Source organism: Podarcis gaigeae (assembly GCF_964106915.1).
Source record: "Podarcis gaigeae genome assembly, chromosome: 2".
Lineage (NCBI taxonomy): Eukaryota > Metazoa > Chordata > Lepidosauria > Squamata > Lacertidae > Podarcis > Podarcis gaigeae.
Window position 1 is genome coordinate 125,898,162 of NC_139679.1, and position 9,673 is coordinate 125,907,834.

The following is a 9,673-nucleotide window of genomic DNA, read 5'->3' on the forward strand; positions in this document are numbered from 1 at the left end:
TACTATTGGAAGATGCTACCTTCATCTCAATACATGAAAGACTTAAACTAACGGAAATTCTTTCTATGTTGCTGACATTTACATGATTTCTCTCTTCTCTGAGCTGATTGATGTCTTCTAAGTTTTACACTATCAGTGAACCTCTTTGCACATGGCATACATTGAAATGGTCTCTGCCCTTCAAGAGTCTACTGAAAATTCTTTCCACTCTCCATGTGAATCCGTTGATGAATTCTAAGTGTTCGACTTGTACTGAAGCTCTTTCCACACTCCAAGCATTTAAATTTCTCCCCTGTGTGAATCCGTTGATGGATTTTAAGTCTTGAACTGTCAGTGAAGCTTTTTCCACACTCCATGCATCCAAATGGTTTCTCCCCGGTGTGAATTCATTGATGTTTTTTAAGGTTGCTATTCATACTAAAGCTCTTTCCACACTCCATACATTTAAATGGTTTCTCCCCAGTGTGAATCCGTTGATGTTTTCTAAATGTTCCACTATCGGTGAAGCTCTTTCCACATTCTATACATTTAAATGGTTTCTCCCCAGTGTGAATCCGCTGATGTTTTTTAAGTGTTCCACTTGCACTGAAGCACTTTCCACACTCTATACATTTAAATGGTTTCTCCCCAGTGTGAATCTGTTGATGCTGTTTAAGTGTTCTACTTGCAGTGAAGCTCTTTCCACAGTCTATACATTTGAATGGGTTCTCCCCTGTGTGAATCAGCTGATGAATTCTAAGTGTTCGCCTCTCAGTGAAGCTGTTTCCACACTCTACACATTTAAATGGTTTTTCCCCAGTGTGAATCCGTTGGTGAATTCTAAGTGTTCCATGGTCAATGAAGCTCTTACCACACTCTATACATTTAAATGGTTTCTCCCCAGTGTGAATCCGTTGATGTTTTTTAAGTGTTCCACTTCCACTGAAGCTCTTTCCACAGTCTATACATTTATATGGTTTCTCTCCTGTGTGAATTCGATGATGGGCTCTAAGTGATCCACGATCCGTAAAGCTCTTACTGCACACCCTGCAATTAAATGGTTTCTCCCCTGTGTGAGTCCGTTGATGAATTCTAAGTGTTTCACTCTTATGGAAGCTGTTTCCACACTCTATACATTTAAATGGTTTCTCCCCAGTGTGAATCCGCTGATGTTTTTTAAGTGTTCCACTTGCACTGAAGCACTTTCCACACTCTATACATTTAAATAGTTTCTCCCCAGTGTGAATCACCTGATGAATTTTAAGGTTTCCACTTGCACTGAAGCACTTTCCACACTCTATACATTTAAATGGGTTCTCCCCAGTGTGAGTCCATTTATGAATTCTAAGTGTTTCACTGTCAGTGAAACACTTTCCACACTCCATACATTTATATGGTTTCTCCCCAGTGTGAATCCGTTGATGTATTTTAAATTTTCCACTGTTCCTGAAGCTCTTTCCACACTCCATACATTTAAATGGTTTCTCCCCTGTATGAATCCGTTGATGAATTCTAAGTGTTCCTCTTGCACTGAAGCTCTTCCCACACTCCATGCATTGGAATGGTTTCTCTCCTGTATGAATCCGTTGATGAATTTTATGTTTTGAACTGTCAGTGAAGCTCGCTCCACACTCTATACATTTAAATGGTTTATTCCCAGTGTGAATCTGTTGATGAACGCTAAGGGCTCCACTCTGACGGAAGCACTTTCCACACTCCATACATTTATATGGTTTCTCCCCTGTGTGAATCCGTTGATGTATTCTAAGTTTTCCACTGTCAATAAAGCTCTTTCCACACTCCATACATGTAAATGGTTTCTCTCCTGTGTGAGTCCGCTGATGGTTTCTAAATGTTCCGCTACAAGTAAAACTCTTTCCACACTCCATACATTTAAATGGTTTTTCTCCCGTGTGATTCTGTTGATGGTTTCTAAATGTTCTGCTACCAGTGAAGTTTGTTCCAGGCTCCATACCCTGAAATGTCTTCTGAACTGCTTGCTTTGGAGCGCATGGAAAATAAAGTCCTGTTCAGGGTAGAGAACAAAGGAATATTAAACACAGAAAGTTCAGTTAGCATATTCTCCTTTTTAAACATCTCATTCATTCTCCCATGTCCTCCCTGTGTCATAGAATAATAGAACTGGAGAGTTGGAAGGGACCCCGGGCGCCATTTAGTCCAACCCCCTGCAATGAAGAAATGTCCATGAACATGCCTTCTACTTGTGTGATTCATAGTTTCTAATGACATATTTCATCCTCTATCCTCTGCATACTAATCCTCCACACCCAAAGCCCTAAGACAAATAAGGATGTCCAGCGGTACCTGGGCTTCAGCAACTTCTACAGAAAGTTTATCAAGAACTTTGCCCACTTGACAGCGCCCATAACATTGCCTCAGTGGGAAGAAATTTCTGTGGACTGAGGAGGCACAAAGGGGATTGGATAAACTAAAGAAGGTTTTTGCATTGGAGGGGCAGCTATTGCAAACGAACCCGGACAAGCCTTGGAAGGGAAATTGACGCCTCTGATTGGGCGATCGGAGCGGTCCTGCTGCAGCAGGATGCTGGGGGAGATTGGAGGCCGTGCACCTTTTTCTCCAGGAAACTGAACAAATCAGAGCAAAACTAAAGTATCTATGACAGAGAATTGCTGGCAATTTTTGTGGCCTTTAAGCAGTGGAGGCACTTCCTGATTGGGGCAAAGCAGCAGATACAGGTGTGCACAAATCACAAGAACCTGGAGTAGTGGACCGTGCGTGTGCTTTGCCTAAGACAAATATGCTGGGCCGAGTTTTTTGCCAGCTTTAACTTTAGGAACCAGTATGTTCCAAGAGAGCAGAACATGAGAGGCAGATGTACTATCTCACAAGCCCGAGTACTGGGAGGAAGAGGGACCTCCTGTGGCCAGGTTCATGTTCCCAGATGACAAATGGACTTGTGGAGGGGCACTAGTAGAAGAAGCTGAACTAGTGCGACTGACCAGAGACGATGCCTTTGCTCAGAGGAAGTTGAATGAACTCAAGGAGGGAGTGGGAGCAGAGGGGGGCTTTGGGGAGAAAAGGGGGCTGTTGTTCTACTGGGGGCACTATATGTGCCAAGAGAGCCCCTAAGGGCCAAAGTTCTCAAACAGCTCCGTGACAACCATATTGTGGGGCATTGTGGACAACACAAGACCATGCTGTTGGTTACAAGGGACTTTTGGTGGCCCGAAGTGAGGGAGGACGTACGGGAATATGTGCGAGGTTGTGACACATGTCAGAGGGCTAAGGGAGAGAGGGCGGCACCGGCAGGGGTACTAGAACCTTTGCCCACACCTGGGAGGCCATGGGAGGTGGTGTCCATAGATTTCATAACGGACATCCAGAGGTAAGACAGCGGTCATGGTGGTGATGGAGCTACTGACCAAGATGTGCCACTTTGTGGCATGTTCCCATGCAGTGACAGCGGAGGAGACCAGCAAGTTGTTCAAGGAAAATGTTTTTTGACTGCATGGAGTTCCTTCAAGGGTAATTTCTGACCGGGAGAGGCTGCCATAATAATAATAATAATAATAATAATAATAATAATAATAATAATAATAATTTATTTATTTATACCCTGCCCATCTGGCTGAGTTTCCCCAGCCACTCTGGGCGGCTCCCAATCGAATATTAAAAACAACAGAGCATTAAATATTAACAACTTCCCTAAACAGGGCTGCCTTCAGATGTCTCTTAAAAATAAGATAGCTGCTTAATTCCTTGACATCTGATGGGAGGTATATTCCACAGGGCGAGCGCCACTACCCAGAAGGCCCTCTGTCTGGTCCCCTGTAACCTCACTTCTTGCAATGAGGGAACCGCCAGAAGGCCCTCGGCGCTGGATCTCAGTGTCCAGGTTGAATGATGGAGGTGGAGACGCTTCTTCAGGTATACAGGACTGAGGCCGTGTAGGGCTTGAAAGGTCAGTACCAACACTTTGAATTGTGCTCAGAAACGTACTCAAATATTCCTCTGCAGTAAAGGAGGCAAATGGAAGCCTTCCCATTGTCTTTGTGCTTACAAATACTGCCTTAAGGAGGGATGAACAGGGTGGGCCTGTGACCTGGATTCAGGAACTAAAGTATTTACCATCACAAAAGAATGCCCAGGCTGCCCAGGTAATGCAGTTAGTGACCATTAACAGGTATCCTTGGGGACTGGTTTTCTGCTGTAGACCGCCTCCTGTGATGTATTCCTGCTGGAGACAGTCTCCTTCTGTATGATATTTGGGGTGGTGGTCTTGGGTGGGCAATTTCAAAAGACTATATAAGGCCTTGCACACCTCCCTCCTGGTTGTGGTGAGGGGGGGACCCTGTTGCAATAAAGATCAGGCTTACTAGCCGCTTTGCTTCTCCGTATACTCGGGTTGGCCTCTGTTATTTTCTCCTACCTACCATATTTTTTGCTGCATAAGGCGCACCTGATCATAAGGGGCACCTAGTTTCTTGAGGGGGAATTCAAGAAAAAAAAATTATTTAAAGGGAGCGCTGAGCAGAGCTCCCTGGTGCCCTGCGGAGGCTTTGCGCCACTAAGGCAGAAGCTAAAACAGCTAGAGGGAGCACTGCGCAGCGCTCTCTCTAGCTGTTCTGGCTTCTGGGGTAGCCTGCGAAGCCTCTGCAGGGCAGCAGTGAGCCTTCATCCCGGGCTTCCCCCACCAGCCCTGACACTCTGGGAGTATTCCCCACCTCCCACAAAAGCCCACAGGAGCTGTGCACCCTTTAAGGAGCGTGCGGCTCCTGCGAGCTTTTTTACGAGGTGGGAGAAGGGACTGACACAGCCAGTCAGTACCTTCTCCCTCCTCAGGGAAAAGCCCCCAAGAGCGGTGTGCTCTTCAAAGGGTGCGTGGCTTCTGCGGGAGGTGGGAGAATTCTGTAAGATCATTTGGGGAAGTTTTTCTAATGAGAAGATATTGTCACAGATGCTTGTTTTTGCCATTCTCAAAAGTGTGAATTTCTGTACCTGCAATGATAACATGCCTTTTCTTCACAGGAAAAATGTTATAAAATAAACATACAGAGTTGAGGGAAAACCTTAATCCCATTGTTTCTTTGCAGATTTATATACAGAATCAACCCCATAAATTCTAAGTTCCAAGAGGTTCAATGAACAGATGGTTTGCAGTGGAAGAGATCTGCACAAGTAGCTAAGTGTAAAGCAGTAAAAATGAAAGTGCAACCTTGTGAGCAGAATACTCCACACATCTTGGGGTCTTTGTGTAATAATTGTGCAAGTCAGACTTGAGGCAAGCGCTGAAGGCTCTTCGGGGCTGGCAACTTCTTCCCAATCCCACTGGGTTCCAACAACCACACTAACACTTAACTGTACAGAATAGGCACCTGGATGCAGAAGCCAATCCAAAGGGGTGGCTGGTAGTGGAGGTGGTGAAATGCATAAGTTCTGAGTTTTTCATGTGCGCTAAAATTCAGCCTGCTTGGTTGTTGTTTTGTATAAAAAAAATATATTTTTACCAACATGCTATAATATTATATTTTTAGTTAAACAAATTGTTTAAGTTGTTACTAAGGAAATGATTATTTTTCTCCCAATAAATTACAGCAGAACTGTTGTCCAAATATAGACAGTTAACTTATTAAACCTCAGAATGATTTCATAATTATCTGTCTATGTATTTCTAATAGTGTAACCAAATCAGAAATTTTTGATTTAAATAGAATTATACCGACTAGTGATTTACCGTAAATTGTGATTGAAATCAATTTGATTTATATCAAATCCACCCTGATTGCAATCTACCACAATGTCTGAAATAAGGCTGGAACTATACAGAGGCGAACAGGACAATGTCCTGGCAGCTGCTACTACTTAGGGGTCTGAAACGGATAAATGAAAATATTCTCAATCATCACACACTCAGTTTCATCAGCAGGGAAGCCAAGATGCATCCCAGCAGGACTTTTGGGTTTGGGCTAGGCTACCAAATGGTGGAATTCAGGACAATCCAAAGTATGGAGATGAGTCCTAGTGAATAAGATAACCTGGTAGTGTCATCAGGGAATGGGGGGGAGAAGGGGGGTCAGGGGTGCTGGAAGGGGAGCGGTCTCTGTCGAGGCTCCTCCCCTTCCTTTAACCCTTCCCTGGACTCCCTCTCTTCCTTTCCCCAGCCAGGCGCCCCAAGACCCCAGGGATTCCTGCCAGGGGGAAGCCGGGAGAATGGGGGGCCTCAGCCCCACCCCCAGCCCTGCTTGGGGTCCTCCTTCCCCTTCCCGCCAAGGCGTCCAGGGGGGGGGGGCAGGGCAGCTGAGCATCTCTCGGCCCCCCAGGAAAGAGAAAGGGGAGTCTGGCGGTGCTGCTGCTGCCCAGGAGATCTTGCCAGGTGTAGATCCCTGCAGGTGTTGGGTCCCCCCCTTCCCCCCTGGGTCGGGGCCTGGATCGGGGCCCCTGTCGACGGGCCCCAGGGAGGGCGCTTTCCTTGGGGGGGGGTCTCTTCGTCCTCTCTCCCCCCCTTATCCCTCCCTCCCCCTTATCCCCCCCTCCTCTCCCTCTTTACCTCTTGGTCCTCCGCGGCGGCGACGGGGGGGGGCTCTTCAGCGACGCCCCTCCTCCTTTTCCGGTCTGGGAACTTCCGGCGCGTTTCGCGGCGACACTTCCGGCTCCTTTTGAGACGCGCGCATCCCTAGAGCTACGAAATTAGAGCAGCCCCTCCCTGTGTCCGGAGGGGAAGGAGACGGGACGGCGCTGCCTCTGGCCTCCTGCTCTGGGGGCTCCATGGGGACCCGGCCCCCTCCCCCCAAGTGCCTCTCCTCCTCACGGGGAGTCTCACTGGGGTCTCCTTCTGGGCCTCCTTCTGCATGCCAAGCACTCAACCTGGGTCCTTCTGCATGCAGAGCAACTAAGCCCCCTAACAGCCAAGCCCAGCTTCAAACACCAGCCCCCCTCCTCCCCCCCATTAAAAGACCACCCCCTGGATTCAGAGGCAGTGAGGGATTCCAGACAGAGAGAGGCGCCCTTGCTCTGGGATTCCCTTGCCAGCAGGGAGACTTCAAAAGCCCCCCCCCCATGCCTCCCCCTTCCCTCATTTAGTAGGGAGACTTTTCATCTTGTGGTTGGGTCATTTTAAATCCAGTTTTTCTCTCTTTTAATACTTTTGTTGGTTTCCTTGTTTAAATTATTCTGTTCACTAGTGATATTTCACATATGTGGCTCTTATGATCCCTGCAGGGTATTAAGTGTTGTTCTAACCTCCCTATTGCAGGTGGAAAGAGGAATGTGGGGCTTGCTTATAATATCTTAGGGTGGCAGGATTAAGATTTGGGACTGGGACTTTCAGATTCAGAGCCACTTTTCGCATGGGATTTCTTCCAACTACTGGAGGAAAGTATGTCTGAGGTTTATGACAGAAATATAATTATTACGGGTGAATTTAATGGAGTAATATCACTGGACTATGACAGAGCACTGAGGGAAAGTATCTCAGAATAAGGCAAAATACCAAATACTTTTTTGATATGGTTACAACAATGGATCTACTAGATCAGGGGTCAGTCAGCAAACTTTTTCAGCAGAGGGCCAGTCCACTGTCCCTCAGACCTTGTTGGGGGCCGGACTATATTTCGGGGGGAGATGAGCGATTTTCGCCCGCCCGCAAAGAGGCCTGAAGATGTTTGGCTTTACCTGTCCCAGTTGTTGTCCCAATAGCCCCAGTTGGGCTTCTCCAGCCAGGTGCCAGGGCAGGTTGGAGGCTGCGTTGGCCAGTGAAGACAGAAGCAGAAGCCCCGGCGGAGCCACGGACGGAGGCAGTGGAACGGGGGCATTGCCAGAGCATTTACCCACCAACTGCTACTGCTTCCCAACCCGCAAGCGGCCGCTGCAACAAACCGCCTGAATGCCATGGGAGGAATGAAGGAGGGAGGGGGTGACGAAGAAAGCGCGTGAGGAAGCGGCACGGAGAAGGGGCGCAGAAAAGGAAGGAAGTGCAGACTGAGGGAGAGGGAGGAGGAGCAGGAGAAAAACTCAGCAGCAGCTGGCTGCCAGCGTCACACCCCCTTCCCAGCGCCACCCTTCTGAGGCAGGCAGGCGGGTGAGCCGACCCCCCCCGTTGATGGCACCCAGTGTGGGACAAGATTGCTCGTCCCTGAGGAGACTAAATAAGGGTTTATTTGAAAAACACTGAATTACAACATATTCCAATTATGTTAGAGTATCAAAAAATGTTAAAAACATTTGGAAATATAGGGGAGGATGAAACTATCACTATCACTTTTACGAAGGATTTCAACTATAAAGAGAAATGTTTTACCTAAGATACTGTTTTTATTCTAAATGATACCAATAATAAATAATACAAGCTTCTTTAACGAATGGCAAAGAGATATTTCATGATTACTCTGGCAGGGGGAAAACACCAAGAATAAAGTATAAAATTTTGATAGATACTAAAAATAGAGGTGGCTTCGCACTGCTAGATTTTCTACTACGAGGCAGCCTCTTTGTGTTGGTTAAAAGAATGGATATCGTTGGACAACACACTATTGCTGGATACTCAGTGGAATCTCGGTTGTAGAACGCTTCGGAAGTTGAACGTTTGGGGTTTTCAAACGCCAAGAACCCAGAGGTGAATGCTTCCATTTTTGAACGCAATTTGTAAATAAAATTATATACGGTGGTGCCTCAGGTTAAGTACTTAATTCGTTCCGGAGGTCCGTTCTTAACCTGAAACTGTTCTTAACCTGAAGCACCACTTTAGCTAATGGGGCCTCCTGCTGCTGCTCCGCCGCCGGAGCACGGTTTCTGTTCTCATCCTGAAGCAAAGTTCTTAACCTGAAGCACTATTTCTAGGTTAGCAGAGTCTGTAACCTGAAGCGTATGTAACCCAAGGTACCACTGTATTAATAAAATAATCTATATATAAAGCAATTGAAACACTTCCCACTCCTTCCATTCAAACCATTTAAGATTTTTCAGTTTGTGGATTGTAGGGTTTCAACTCTTAAAGCTTTTCCTCCTTGCGAGTCCATTGAGGGTTTCTAAGAACATCAGGACTGAAGCTCTATGTACGCTCCATATACCTAAGTGGTTTTCCCTTTTTGAGTTCGCTGATGTTTGCTAAGGTTTCCACTTCTATTGACGCTCTTTCCAGGCTCCATACTGTTGGGTTGAAATAACGACAGACGAGTGGTGAGTCTCATATGGGAGGCATCTCTCGAGCAAGTCTCAGGGAGTCTGTTTTATTGAATATTACAGCATTACCACGTATGTGCTTATTGCTGATTGGTTAACACAAGTACAAAGCAAAGGTTGCATATAGGCATTAATCACCGATAGATTAAAGGCTGGGAAAGGGAGCACAGAACTAGACAGGCATGAAAACCTCCTAATTAAAACATAACTAGTGATTGATATAGTAAGACTTAAACAATTACGTTCCGATAGACATGGTCAACTATGCATTAAGAACAGGTCAGAGTATAATGTTTTCCTGAACTCAATGTGAACTGAACATTCTAAAGGATGAGAGAATGTCTTAGTATTAGAACAGTTTGTACAGCATCATGTGCAGAAGCAAAGCTTAGAAGCAAGACTTTCCCATCATGCCACAGAGCTTCCCATCATCTCCTCCTTTCTTTTTTATTTAAAGGTGAGTGGGACAAAAATACTTCAGGATACGTGGTTTGCCAGCGCATGCCCGAAATAAGTCTGCCCACATCTCCCCTAA

General features: G+C 46.2%; 1 long non-coding RNA gene across 1 annotated transcript; it reads right to left on the reverse strand.

Annotated features, from left to right (window-relative positions):
* Window positions 1-3,723: 3,723 nt before the first annotated feature.
* LOC310838212 lies at window positions 3,724-6,522 on the reverse strand. Its single transcript, XR_014560811.1, has 3 exons — window positions 6,509-6,522; window positions 5,739-5,831; window positions 3,724-4,437 (listed from the first exon to the last, which is right to left on the reverse strand). It is a non-coding gene; the product is annotated as an uncharacterized lncRNA (long non-coding RNA).
* Window positions 6,523-9,673: the final 3,151 nt, after the last annotated feature.